Raw genomic sequence first — 15,017 nt, forward strand, 5'->3', positions numbered from 1 at the left:
TCACTGTAAAGAAGTTCTTGCGCACATTCGTGCGGAACTTCCTATGCTGAAGTTTCAGCCCATTGCCCCTAGTCCTGTCCCCACGCACTACTGAAAAGAGACCAGCCTCGCCACTATAGCTCCCACACCTCAGGTATTTATAAACCTGGATCAAGTCCCCTCTCAGCCTTCTTTTCTCAAGGCTAAACAGACCCAGTTCCCTAAGTCTCTCCTCGTAGGGGAGATGGTCCAGGCCCTTCACCATCTTTGTGGCCCTCCGCTGGACTCTTTCCAAGAGATGCCTGTCTTTTTTGTACTGGGGAGCCCAGAACTGGACACAGTATTCCAGATGAGGCCTCACCAGGGCAGAGTAGAGGGGGAGGATCACCTCCCTTGACCTGCTGGCTACGCTCTTTTTAATGCACCCCAGAATGCCATTGGCCTTTTTGGCTACAAGGGCACACTGCTGGCTCATGGCCAACCTGTCGTCCACCAGGACGCCCAGGTCCCTCTCAGCAGAGCTCCTAATATAATGCAGCACTCTTTTAATATGCTCATTGCCAAAGGTGTAGCACTGAGGGGTTTTTTTAATTTTATTTTGTGAACATAGGCTAAGATATTTATGCAGTAATTCACTGTTACTTGTAGACATTATCACCTTTGACTGCATCAGTCAGGTAAGCTCAGGAGATCTATACAAACATGAAGGCAGTGTGGTGCTATGATGTGTTGCTTGCACTTGTCCAGGGGAACATGTGGTCAGAGACTCCGGCTTCTGATAAGATCAGAGAGCAGGTGAGCATCACAATTTATAACTGCACCTCGGCTGCCTGCTTCCCACTGAGTTCTTTGCACATGAAATTATGTCTCCCTTTAGGGTTATGAGGGCACTTGTATTAGCACCAGTTAATCAGTCATGTTGAGCTGTGTGCTATATCTATCCCTCCTCTCCTGAATGTTGGTGCACGCTCAGTCCAAAGGCTCAGAGCTTGCAGTCCATTGAAGGTCTTCCCACCTCTGCCTCAGAAACTACAGCACGCTCAAGACTTCAGCATGAATAATGCACACTGGGAAAGACTCTGCAGAAAGTAATTAATGAGCCTGGCTTTCATTCCCAGTGAGTCATGTTTAGGCCAGCAGTGATTTTCATACAGCTTAGGTTGTTCATTCTGTTACTTCAGAAGGGAGATGTGACTAAGTGTGGAGCCAGGTGTCATTTGAAAAGAGAATCTGGCAAGAACTGAAGTAACCTTTCTTTTCACTGTTTTGGCCTTTTGAAATCAAGGTAATTGATTCTTAGTCAGAAACGTTTAGTTTCCCTTGCCTTCTCCTTATAAATTTTACATACTCCTACCTTGGCTTCCACACCTGCATCACCCCAGGTGATGGCCTAGGGAGGACCAAGGAGTTTGCCAGTTCTCTATGCTTGTAGGATTTGATTTGAAGGATTTGTAAAAGAGGGACCCTGGGACTTGTTTTCTAGAGCAGTGGCTTTTCCAGGATGCAAGTTTGAGGACAATTGCTGATGATTTTAGATAGGTGATGCTGCTCCTTTGGCTGCATAACCACTTTTCTTCTATCATCTCCTCAATTCTTTTATGCTCAAAGCTCCGTGGTTGCTGCTGAAAAGAGAATTCCTTCAACTATGTACACAGATAAAGGGAAAAATATATGAGGGGTGCCTGAGGTCCCTGTGTTTTCTCAGTGTAGAGCAAAGTAGCTGAGGGGAGGCTTCATGGTGGCTGCAGCTCCTTACAGGGAGTGAAGGGGCAGCGCTGAGTTGTGCTCTCTCTGACAGCAACAGGGCCCGAGGGAACAGCGAGGAGGTGGAGATGCATTAGGGGAGTGTCAGGTGGGAGTTAGGGAAAGATTCTTCACCAGATGGCAATGGGCATGAAACAGGCTGCCCAGGGCAGTAAGCATGGCCCCAAACACAGCAGTTGAAGGACACCACTCTCAGACATAGGGGTTGAATTGTGATTGTTGTTGTGTGTAGCCAGGAGCTGAACTTGATGATCCTTGTGGATCCAACTCAGGATGTACTATGATATCTGGGAAGCGGTCCCATAGCATCCCAGTAGGTGGAAATAAAGGGATCAAAGGTACCAGTGGATCTAAACAATGCAAGGGATTAGGATTGAATGGGCTCAAGATTGAAGGGTGGAGCTATTTCTATCCTAGGTGCCATCAATGGATTTTGGCCTTTGCTGTAGAGTATCATATCTATATGCCTGCATAGATGCTCAAGGAAACCTGATGGTGCCATTCAGTGTCAGCTGCTGGAGCCTACACAGCTCAGGAATTTGTTTCACCCTTTCCCTTTTTTATCTTGATTGGCAGTGATAAATAGTAACATAAACCAAGCAGAGCAAGCAAGCAAGCAGCATATGGGAGCAAATAGTGATGTGTGTAATGCAAACAACTGTCTGAGAGTTGAGTGGCTTTAAGGGTAGGTCCCATGCTCAGGGTCAGGCAGGTTGCTCCAGAGAGCCGTGATATGGATGCAGGAGTGCTTCAGCCTCAGCTGCCCCCAAGAATAATCTAAAGAGTGGGTACAGAGGTGGCTGATCCCTGTAATTCTTGACTCTGCTGATTAAAAGTCATGGGAATTTCCATATGTAAGATTTGGCCCCAAACAATTCTTAGTACCTGGGGAGTACATTTTGTTGTTTGGAGTTTGTGACAAAATGGGGAAATAAGTTCTCATGCCCCTTTGTCTCCTGTTTATCAGCATGGCTGCACTGAATCCAAAATAAATGACCTTAGAAAAGAGAACTTTGTTACAAAAATACTCATACGGACATATGGAAAACGTGAATATTTCTGAAATATGATCAAAACAAAACCCAGATGACTTGAAGAGATTGAAGTAACATTATCTTCCCTTTATTCAACCCAAGCAGAATCTAAATCCGCTGCAGGCAGTCTCTAGAAATAGCACTTAATGTGATGCTGGAACATCCTGCAAAAAAGGTACAACATATTAATGCATCTAGGTTGTCTTCAGTTTCATTCAGTTGTGTGAAAGGGTGCAGTCGGATAACCACAGTAATGGTATTTCTGGAACCCACTCATTTGGGATGATTACTTATGCACAGCGTTGCCTGTGCCTGCTGAAGAGCAACAACATCAAGTTAGACCGATGTCTCAGTTATTAAAACATATCTTATCTGGATTGTTTTATAGGGGTCTGCTTTGAAATTCATATGAGACAGTTATTTATTTATTTATTTATTGGAGTATTTGTTCTCTTCCTGCCCTTGCCATAGGGCTGTTGGCCTAATTTTGCATCTCTGTGGACTTCAGGGTCTGGTGGATTCACAAATCATTCTTAAGCTTACCTCAGATTTTCATTTTGTCCTTATGTACCTTGAAATCCAGCCTGCAGATGGACCTCCCCCAGTGCAGAGACACCGAAATGCTGAGTGACATTGACAGGTATTGGCTCTGAAAGGAATGGATTTAAGAAATAATTCAGTCAATGTACTAAAGCGCACATTAGCATTGGGATCAAAGCTACCACTGATTTCAATGGAGGCAAGCCCAGATTTCTTTTCCTTCTTTTTTCTGTTCATTTTTTTCCCCTGCATTTTTGAGTAATTCATGTTTTTTCCAGGCTCTGAGGCCTCTATTTTTCTGTCCATCTTGATTTTAGGGTAGAGTTGACAAGAAGAAACAACTACAGAGAAGAAAATAGAGGTGCTGAATGCCATAGTTAGGACTTTGAGGTTTTTTTCTCTTTGAGTTTTGCTAGAGACAGGTAAAGCTCCAAGTCCTGTTTCATTCCCTTCAGTCATTCCCTTCACGTGGTTGGCTGATAATGGCTTTTGAATTTCCCATGCTGTTCTGGCCTCCTCCTTAGTCAGCAGATTTCTCTAACTTCATAAGCAGACACTTGAGGTAGAAAAGAGTGCAGATGTTCAATATACAAAGCAGAGGAAAAACACGTATCTTTTTGTGTTTTGCCAGTTCTTGATAATGCCTGCCTAGAGAAATATTAAAACCATATGCTCACATAGCTCTTGATGCCTTCTGAAATGAAATGCTACCACTTAATTTCACTGTTTTGATGGTGTGGTGGTGTCGGTGGGTTCTCGTTTTATTTTGAGTTCATTTAAATAAATGTACAAAGAGTTCATAATAAAAAAAAATGCTGACATACATTCTTGCAAAGAGAATGTAGTTTGCCAGTAACTGACCCTGACTTGTTCTTAGCTGTCTTACTTAATGAGAAATGCATAGTGGGAATGGATGGCTGGAAGCCAGAATCAGGAAGATTTAATTGAGGAGAAAGTGAGAATGATTAGCCATCGAAATAAGCAATGAAGAGAAGTGGAGGACTTTCTATGCCTGGATGTCTTCAAATCAACAGTCAAATCTCATGTGGACAAAATAAGTAATCAAACAAACGTTTATGAATCCTCTACAAAGGGCAACTCTATGAAAGTCAGTGCTCTGTGATCTGCAGAAGATTGCAGCATTCAATGGTTCCTTCCAGGCTCAAGTCTGAGTTTAGGGCAAATTAGAATGCCAATAATGTGAATGTGACTTTCTGAACTTCAAATTCCCTTGCAGATTTTTTCTCCAATTCTGCCAAACTCCAAATGTCCAAGTACTGAGTGAGTGTGGAAACAATCCTGACAGAGCTGCCAAGGAAATCATGGGCCATTGTGTCCCAGGAGATGTTTTCTCATCACAGAAAGCTTTTCCTGCTCTGATGCCCCATGGAGAGAAGGTCTGCCTGCCTCTGGCCTTCTTAGGCCTAGAACATCATATGCTTTGACAGCCAGCAGAAAGTTCACCTTCACTCAGTTTTTAAAATGCCCAGCATCACATCTCCTGTCTGTACACAATAAATGAAAGGTAATTAGAAGAAGGACTTGGTAGCTTTTCTTTTCGCAGTAAATAATTGTGAGATACCCAAGAAGCTGCAGCTCTTTCAATCCATTTTTATAGAGTCTCTCTTGCAAAACAAGCATTCATGTGCTTTGATTTCAGAGTAGCATTCTAACCAGGGGTATTTTCTTCAAAAGTAGAAAGAAAAATTGGCTCCTTTGCTTAGTGGGTTCCTGTGATCTGAAACTGCACTGAGATATTTCCTGTTATCAGTATGCAGCCTCCTGCTTTGAATTGCCAACTTCTGAAATTCTTTTTCAAGCATGCTTGAAATAGAATATTTCATGTGGAAATAAATGAGTTTGTGAAAGTCTTTTAATTATTTTACTTCAGTGAAAAGATTAAAATCTTAGTCTCACTCGCTCCATATCCCATGTTTTAACTTAAAAGAACGTGAAGAAGATTAATCATTTTCATGGCAAATACAGAACAAGCATATTTTTTCCTTTTCCTCACAAAATCCAAAGCCATCTGATTCCTGCACCCACCTGCTGTGCGTGTGAGCTGAACGTACAAATTAAGGATCTGATTAGCAATTGCTTCTGGATGTGGCCTTGCACAGTTGTATCTGTTTCAGAGTCAAAGCAGAATGAGGCTTCCTTGGGATCAAGAACTGCAGGGAATAAGAAAGGTTCTGAATCAGCAAATACAGCCTCTATCTGATTGTAAATTTAAGAAAAAAAAAATACTGCCTCATTTAGAGGGAAAAAAAATTATATTAATATTCTAGTGACCTGATGAGTTTTTATGGAAGGGAGGATGTAGAGGTGGCATGAGGCTGCTGGTAATCAGGTTGTTCATGGGCTGGACCTTAGGGTTTGGGTCTTTTGGAATGCTCACAGCCTTGCAGGGAGCGTGCACAGCCTCCTACCCGCTCCCAGGGCATCCAAGTGCTCCCAGTAAATTACATGGAGCTGCTGTAGTATTTCATAAAGCAGATTTTTTTTTTCTTTCTTTTTTTCCAGAGGATTTTGCTCTATGCTGCCGTTCTGTGAGACTTAAACAGGCCAGAGATATGGGGAGAGAGGAACTGGATGAGGTTCAACAAGCGCAAGTGCAGAGTCCTACATCTGAGGAGGAATAACTGCATACATCAGCAGAGGTTAGAGGATAACTTGCTCGAGAGGAGCTCTGCAGAGCTCCCTATGAGGAAAGGCTGAGAGACCTGGGACCATTCAGCTTGGAGAAGACTGAGAGGAGATCTTGTAAATGTTTACAAACATCTAAACAGTGAAAGTCAAATGGATGGGTCCAGGCGCTTTTCAGTTGTGTGGAGCAGCAGGAAAAAGGGCAACATAGCAAGTTCCATATAAACGTGAGGAAGAACTTCTTTACTTTGAGGTTTACAGAGCACTGGAACAGGCTGCCCAGAGGGGCAGCATCCTTCTCTGGAGATATTCAAGACCTTCCTGGAAGCTTCCCTGTGCAACCTCTTGTAGGGAACCTGCTTTAGAAGGGGTTGGTCTTGATGATCTCCTGTTCTCTTCCAACCCTTATGATACTGTGATTCTTTACAAAGTTGCTAGAGAATTCCCCAGCAGAAAACTGGAAACTCACCACTGAAAATAATACTTAAAGCAGTGCACTTCTTCAGAGCAATTTACTACCAGAGCCTTCCCTAATGGCTAGTGGGTCATTGCCTGTTTACCTTGGATCTGGTCCATGCCTATGAGTGATTTACCACCCCAGTTCACTTGGTGGCTTCATTATGAGCAGATTTCCTGCTAAGTTTCGTATTTTTCTTGTGCCTCTCAGGTATTCTGTGTTTCCTGATGGAGTTGCTTTGGGAGTCTCAACAGGAAGAAAGGTTCCTGCTCCCTGAACGCTGCCATTGATAATTATTCTTCTGATTCCCCACTTGTACCCATTGTAGCTATGTGTTACCTACCACATTTCATCACGTTCTTTCTCCTGAAACACTGCCAAATGCCACCTCACCTCCATAGCCTGAAAGGGAATTCAGTAAACTTGCACCAAACCTGATCTTGGCTTCCTGAGCCAACCTTTTGTAACCTGCTTAGAGGCCCCAAGCCATGGCAGGAGAACCTCACCCTGAAGGAAGGAGGTGTTGGACACTGCTCCAACCCAGGAATCCCCTGGATTCCCCCACTCCCATTTCACAGTGTGAAATGCAGCCATGTTACCTTCATAATTTCTGGCTTTCTAACCAGCTACTGCTTCGTTTTCTGAAGGCTGAGGCTGCCCTGAGTGATGTGGAAGTGGAAGGGAAGCTGGGAGCATGTACGACAAGCTAGCAGACCCACAGCTGCATGCAGCACTCCAACTCACCTGCTATGGATCAGGCTATGAAGAACCACTCTATTTGTAGCACTGCAAGGAATCCGCTTCTATGTCTTCAACATTGTTTTATTAATGAAAACCAAAGAGTTCAAAACTGTGCTAATTGGGAAATCTTAAACAGGCTTTGACTTAATCTTCAGATCTGTGGTAGGTCATGTACAGGAGAATATTGTTTCATGCAATTGTAAATTAATGAGGAGTATGTTGCTAGTGACAATGGACTCTTTGTGGATTGCAGTTTAATGAAGAAATTTTTTAAAAGAAGACTTTGTGCTCTCAGGGTAATTTATGTTGGAACAAGAGTGTCTATAAACTGCAGGTGTCTCATTAAATTCTGATGGTGATTAGAAGAAGCAGCCATGTGCAGAGCTGTTCATCAGGGGCTCCATGATTTGTGTTGTCATGCCTGCTTTTTTTTTTCCTGATAGCTACATGCTACTTAGCATTGTTGCTCAGCTGCTATGAGCAGAACTCTGCAAAAATAGCCGGTTTCTATTCAGAAGTGAATGGCATTGGGCCAACTATTGATTTATGGACTGACATACACCCCTGTATAATGACTGCAAGAACGCTTGGTACGTACCTGCTACCTTTCTTCTGGAGTACATTAAAAATAATTTTCCACTTGATAAACGGAACCATGCAGCATGATATTTTTACTGGTCGTTTTCATGAGAGAGCTGCAAAGTGTGGCTTTATACAATGACACTGGAGAGGGGGAGGCTGAGAAGGTTTGTCTGTGTTCCCAGTTCTGATTAAACAGCTTGGCCCGAAGGCAAGATGGACATGTGCCCATTTCTTCCTACCTCTGATCTGAGACTGAATACAGTAACTTGGTATAATACTTAAATATACATATATATATCAGCCTTTCAAAATAATTATTTGGGAGATAAAGTTATAACATTCAAACTCCTAACACTAGTGATAAATTATTCAGAATCCTCCTTTGTCTTATTCATCTCAACTGCTATAAGACATTTATTTTATAATTTCCACAGAGTTTACTTCATAATTCTCTGCTAATTACATGGCAGCTTTTAAAATCTTTGCATCTCCATTGAAAAAAAGGGACCACCTTATTTTTCCCCTTTATCTTCCAGTTTAAGATAGGCAGTGAGTGGTGGGACTCTCTCAGTGGTGAGGTTCTCTTTGGGAGGATGTATTTAAGTGACACCAAAGGGCATCAAACTCCTAGACTTGATTCTGGTTGTTTTTTTTTTTTTACGCTGAGGTCTTGCAGTGAACATAGATTATATTGACACCCACTTCTGTCCCTGTAGGTCTTTTATAGAACACTGAAAAGGAGTCTAAATGTGAGTATGAATTCAGGCACTGAGCTTTACTCCAGTCTTGCACAGCACCTATCGCAAGAAAGCCTTTATCCACTTATTCCAAAAGAAATAACGTGTTTTAAAGAGTGTTTGTCGTCTTAGAAATTCAGATGGAAAACTTATTAGATAAAGACCAAATATGTGCTTTTGGCTCCCTACGTAAACCACATCCACAGATGCAAGAAACAGTTATTTTGAGTAATAGTAGTTAAGAAAGGCCATTGTGTTTTTTCTGATTTTAAACTGCATGATCAACGTTGTAGAAAAGGGTTTATGCAGGCACTGGGGTGTGGAGATGACCTGTTCCAACCTCCCACTCAAATAGGCCCATATAGAGCAGAATTCCTGGTGCCTTGTCCTGTTGCACTTGAGTATCTCCCAAGACAGAGAACCCACAGATTCACTGGGACCCTGTTCTAGGACTTGAACTTCTTTGAAATATAAAACTTTTTCTTCATGTTAGGCTGGAATTTCCCATGTTCTGCATTGTATTGTTGCCTTTTTTCCTCCCACCACATGCTTCTCAGAAGAGTTTGGCTACGTTTCCTTTACATGCTCCACTTAACTACAGACAGAAGTCTCTTCTGAATGCTAAAGAAGCCCAATTCTCTCATAAAAATATTCTCCATTCTTATGCAAGAGCGAAGCTGGATTTGTTTTGTACGAACTTCTTCTTATGATGAAAAGATGTCATTATCTTCTTTTAATAGCCCTTCATAGTTCCAGAAGTGCCCACAGATGCATACAAACTCCATTTAAAAACCCATGTCTATGGATTCAGCATTGCTCCAACTCTGCTCTGCACTCCAGCATAAGTTCTGTTTGAGAAAAACGTCCTCGGAGAAGCCAGCTTAAGTATTTATGGCCGTGGAACTGCACAATCCAGCTACCAGACCTGTATCCAGATGCCCAGACAGGTGTGTGTGCCTGTGCTGAAATCCTTCTTCCATCCAGAGTCAGTATCTTCATCTGGCCAACAGCTGAGGTCAGGCCAGGATCATCCAGTCCGACTCCCAGTGGATACACCTTAGGACTGAGAAGTGTGTTAAAGACTCACGCATTAGCAGCCTACTAAGACCCAAAAGAGGGTCATATTTCCTAGTGAACTTGCTCTTAAGGATTGGGAGAGTTACTACTCTTAATTCCTTGCCTGTCAGCACTATCCAGACATTCTTTTCACTTTGAGTAAAAGACTTTAAGTGCTTTGACTTTGTGTTCCCCATTTTACCTCATCTAAATTCAAGGTTTTTTTCAAGATCTGACACTGGGAAATGATACCAAGAAAGCCTCCAGGGGAGGAGCCTAAGCTGACTCCACATCCCAAAAAGCAGTGCACAGCTTCCCCCTAGCTTTGTAGATCATCATGTCAAGGACCACCCTCTTACCAAGTGGGTTACAAAATGACAGGGTACTCAACTTCAACAGCTCTATCTGGCACTGAGAGATAGAAGAGGAGGTGGGCTGAGCTGCTGCTCTGACTATCAGGAGTGCCCTATCTACCTGCTCATCGCTCCAAGCAGTGAAGAGAAGAAGCTGTGCCCTGTTGTTCCCTGCCACTACCTAGAGCTGGGAGGAAGTAGCTGCAGTATGGGTGGATCTGCAACCCTGTTGCCAACACACCCACTGCCAATGCTAAGCCAGTGTGTGTGACAGTGACTGAGTGTGATGGATGTTGCTGATGTCCTCAGAGAGCACCTTTGGACTGCTTCTGAGTCAGTGCAGCTGAGCTTGGGCTACAGTGAAAAGTCTGTGTTCTCACATACATTAAATGAATATATAGTTCGTATTACTCCTCCCTCTGCCTACTTAAAATGCCAGGAGCTTCTGCTGACCCGCTGAAATGAATCAAGAGCGAACACTAAAATGTCAATGAGTCAGGCTGTTGTAAAGTATGATCCAGACGGAGTCCTAAAGCATGGCTAATAACACATGTGAATTCATCTAAGTACACATGCAAGGGAAAGCAAACGCAAAAAGAATGAGACGGGTCCCTGCTATTTAGCAGATTCCTAGTGCAAGCATTTTGGTGGTACTCATCACCTTGCTGGCTGACTCTTGGCTTCACTTCTTTGGTTTAGAGAGCTATCTACTGAAATGGCAGTCCATGCAGTACACTTGCATTAACTAATGCTTCTTCAGCAGTTTTATTTGGCTGATATATTACTGTTCATCTGACGTTTTCTAAGAGCTGGAGATGCGAGTTTGATTCACCAAATTTGTCTCTTCAATCGCATAAGAAATCTTATTGAAATCAATGGGTAAGGGTGTGGAATTTGATTAAGTATTCCAGTAATTTATTATTCCTGCAGTGTGTGATGTTCATTCATATTACTAATTCATCTTGCATTTGCCCGATCTGTACAGAATATAGTAGGAAAAATAAAAATACTGTGATCCTTATGGGTCTTATCCAACTTAGGATATTCTATGATTCTATTATTCGGTGACCATGTTACATAAAGTTACAGTTCATCAAGGAGATGCACAAACGTCCATGTGCACACCTGCTGCCTTTATTCCACAAACATTTTAATGGGATGACTAAAGGAAAGGCTCTGGATGTAAATTTGAAAGGCTTATTTTTTCTCCCTCCATGCTCCAGACAGGATAAACAGTTTTGCCAAGGTTTAGCTATAGTCTTAATCCACATGAAAGCATATCTGAACTTGGGTTTGGCAAAGCATTTATTTTTAATCTAGAATCAGATACTATTGGTATAATTACATTTGCTCAGTCTGAAATGAAAGCTCCAGGGGAGACCTGAGAGCGGCCTTTCAATATCTAAAGTATCTATGTAAGAAAGAAGGGGGCAGATCCTTCAGCAGAGTCCGTGGTGATAGGCCAAGGGGAAATGGCTTCAAACTAAAAGAGGGGAGATTTAGATTGGATATAAGGAAAAAGCTTTTATGATAAGGGTAGTGAAGCACTAGCATGGGTTGCCCAGAAAGGTAATGGATGCCCCATCCCTGGAGACACTCAGGGTCAGTCTGGAGAGGGCTCTGGACAACCTGATGTAGCTGTAGATGTCCCTGCTCATTGCAGGGGAGTTAAACTACATGATCTTTAAGTGTCCCTTCCAGCTCTAATGAAACTGTGATTCTATGATAAAAGCTAGATTTTGACTACTAGAGTAATTACATGGATATTTACTTACCTGCTATATATTCAATCTATCAATCAGGCCCCTGTTTCGTGTAATAAATATTTAGCCAATGACAACTCTCATCTGAAAGATTAGAACAGTGATTAATAATCATAGTATCATAGTATCATAGTATCATAGTATCGTGCGAGTTGGAAGGGACCTTAGATCCTTGTACTAGAGAAAATTTTGACTTTTGGAAAGTATTTCTCCAGGTATAAACATTCTTGGTACAGAGGACAAAATCTATTTCCTAAGGACAGTGATACAGCCTGAAACGTCTCACAGAGAAAAGAAGAAAAAAGTAATTTGAATATATTTGAAATTTGGTGTAGGAAACGTGTTCTGCTCTATTTTCTTTCGAATGGAAAAGAAGCAGAGCACTTTGAATTCTACAAAGTAATTATTAATTTGGAGTATTGGTTGAAATGTCTACATTATTTAGATACTTACATTTAACTTCTTCTTTTAAAGAAAAAAAAAGTTACCTTGTTCTTACCCATAACTTTACAAGTCATACTTTTAAGAGAGGGAACCCATTCTGAACTCATTAGAGTTTGGTCTCTCCCTTCTGTAGCATGAATCTTGGAGAGATTATGACCGATTTACATGGAAGGGGGGTTTCTGTTTCTAACTACCTACCTGCAAACTGCTAAGGAACCAGCAAGGGAAAATGAGCGCTATTCTCAATAGCCTCCAGTTTGGATTGCATGCTTCTTGAAAGCACTAGCAGCAGATGCTTGTGGAAGTGATTATGCACTCAGTCATATGTACATCCTCCTGACTGTCATCACCGCTTCTGCACATTCATAGTATAGGAAGAAAACCCTGGCAGTTTACAGGGGAAAAAAATTAGGAAGCAGCAAAAGTATCCTTCAGAAGGATAAAATAATCCCAGAGTTTTGAAGGAGCTCAGCAACCACTGATGCTCAGTGGCCCAAGCTGGCAGGACATTCATTTATCAAACTTGAAAGAACCCCACAAGATTATGGATCGTAACCTTCCTAGGGATTTCAACATTTCACCATATTGTCATTTGTAAACATAAAAGACTTCTACTGAGAAAAACACTCCTTTTTTTCTTTTCTTTTTTCTTTCTGATACAGGCTGTAGTAACTGGGGCAATCTTCTGGTTTTGTATAAATAATACTTCTGAAAGCTTTCGCAAAATTATTTTTCTCTGTCCAGCCTGTAGTCTGAAGACATCGTTATATTGTCGATTGTTATATTGACAGTCTTATTTAGATCCTTGCACACATACACCAAGTTACTTTGGAGGTGCCAGTGCAGCACCCTCTGTGCTGTTCTTTTTCATTTTAAAGAAATACAGAAGGAATATTTGGGATTTTTCCTTTCCCCCAAGTAATTTCTTGATGTTCTCTGATTTTTCAGTACAGTCTCCTGTTAGATTTGGTTCTGAATTTAGTTGTTCTGGATTTTCATTCTTCCAAGCAACTCAATCTGCCACTCCCTACCTACTGCAGCCTTTTTTCTGCTGCTAAATGCCAAAACAGTGTCAGCCTTTCTCCTGATTTCACTGAAGATCAGGAGAGGTGACAGTGCCAGAGGCTCCTGACTCAGCTCATTGCTCTGGCCCGCTGCAGCTCATTTCCAACAGGTGGATTTCATCTTTCTTCTATTCTGGGCTGCTGAGAGCATTTGCCAGGATTGCTAAGCTGATTGCATGCTTCCATTGATAGCGGCTATGGTTTTTCTTACAGTTGCTTGTCCAGATGTGGAAACCGCTACTGGAAGCGCCAGGTTCTGATGTCACAGTCTGATGCTCATTACAAGCTGAAATTCATCACCTTCCAACCCAATTACATACTGCAGTATGATCTGCTGAAAGGTAGGTAGCATGGTATATGGCTTCAATTTTTTTTCTGAAAATTACGAAAGAAATTAAAGGAGCATTTTCTGTCCACATTTTTTCACCACAGAAAAAAAATAAATATCAGAGCAGAGTCCCTAACTCCTTCTACATCCTGATCCCATTTTTTCACCACTTGGAAGCATTTTGTTCAGTCTGTGTTTCTAGTTGAAAGGAAATAAATCCTTCCCTCCCTTCTTCCCCAGTCCCAAACAAGTGGTTTTGTACCTACTGCTGCTGCCTCAAGCAATGCATCTGAATGCTTTTAGTGGAGGGGGTTCAGTCAACTCCCACTAGGGTTTAGTTAGTCTCTGTATGAAAAACTACAGTACAGAAGGGCTATAGTAATGACCTGCTGTTCTTGGTTAGTCACCATTATGTCAAGCCCAGAAGCACAAAGGAGAACAGGAAAATCCGCTGCGGTATGTTTTTCTTTGTTTCATATCACCCTAGTGCATGACTGTGGTTTGCAGATGGTTTTGAAAAGGATACTGTACCAAGGACAAAAATCTGCATTGAAGATGTTCTCTATGAAAATCTTGAGAAAAGGGCTGAATTTATTTTTCCTAAAGATTAGGAAATGAACTTCCAACCGCTTTCACCTCTTGTAAACCACAGGAATGGATAAGTGTATTTAGATTATTGCAGAGCTGAAACACCTGCTGTTAACCAAGATACAAAGAAGGAATGAACCATGACTTAATGTCATTCCTCTTTCACAGAGAGCCATAAATACTGGCAGAAAGTTGCTGAGTAAGGCATGAGTAAAGCAAGAGGTAAAAATGAAGCAAGAGGTAGTGCCTATTTTATAGGGAGAAAAGGACTCAGGAACAAGATGACCAGACACAGAGATGGGGCTGAAATCAATTTAAAGGGAACAGAATTGTTGGGTTAAGTGGCCGTTTCCAGTGCAGCCAAATGCTGTTAGTGAACCTATATAAAAGGAATCATTTTTTATCTGGAGGAGTAACAGCTCTGAAGATACCTGAAAGTGAGAAACCAAGCAGAAACCACCAGAGCATCCACAACCAGGATGCGGAGATGAAGTGGAAAAACAGCCAGGGCCCAACAGTAGGCAGGACTCTCAGCAGTACCCATCTGATCCAGCCAAACCCCTGAGCTGGCTGGTTTTATTTTTGTGTCAGTGCTAAGGCAAAAGGAAAGCAGCTTTGTCAGAAAGGAGCACCTTTTGACCAATGGTTTATCAGGTTCAAGTGACACTGCAAGGTGCATGAGGCAGTGGAGAAAAAGGCTCCTAGATTCTCCCTGTCTCTGCACTCATTGCTGAAGGTGTACCAAAGCCAGCCAGAGCTGGCTGTGTAAATGATACTTTCACAACCCAGCCATGTGTAATAATCCTACTGTGTTCTATTGACGGATTTCTGAGGCACTGTTTGTGAGGATTGTTCTCAGGATCATGAAAGGAAGGAATGAAACTTAATGACCTGAGAAAGTGCATGGTGTGGGGGAAGGAGGTCCCTGTCAGGTAGCAGTG

The sequence above is a fragment of the Excalfactoria chinensis genome, chromosome 2 (genome assembly GCF_039878825.1).
Source record: "Excalfactoria chinensis isolate bCotChi1 chromosome 2, bCotChi1.hap2, whole genome shotgun sequence".
NCBI lineage: Eukaryota > Metazoa > Chordata > Aves > Galliformes > Phasianidae > Excalfactoria > Excalfactoria chinensis.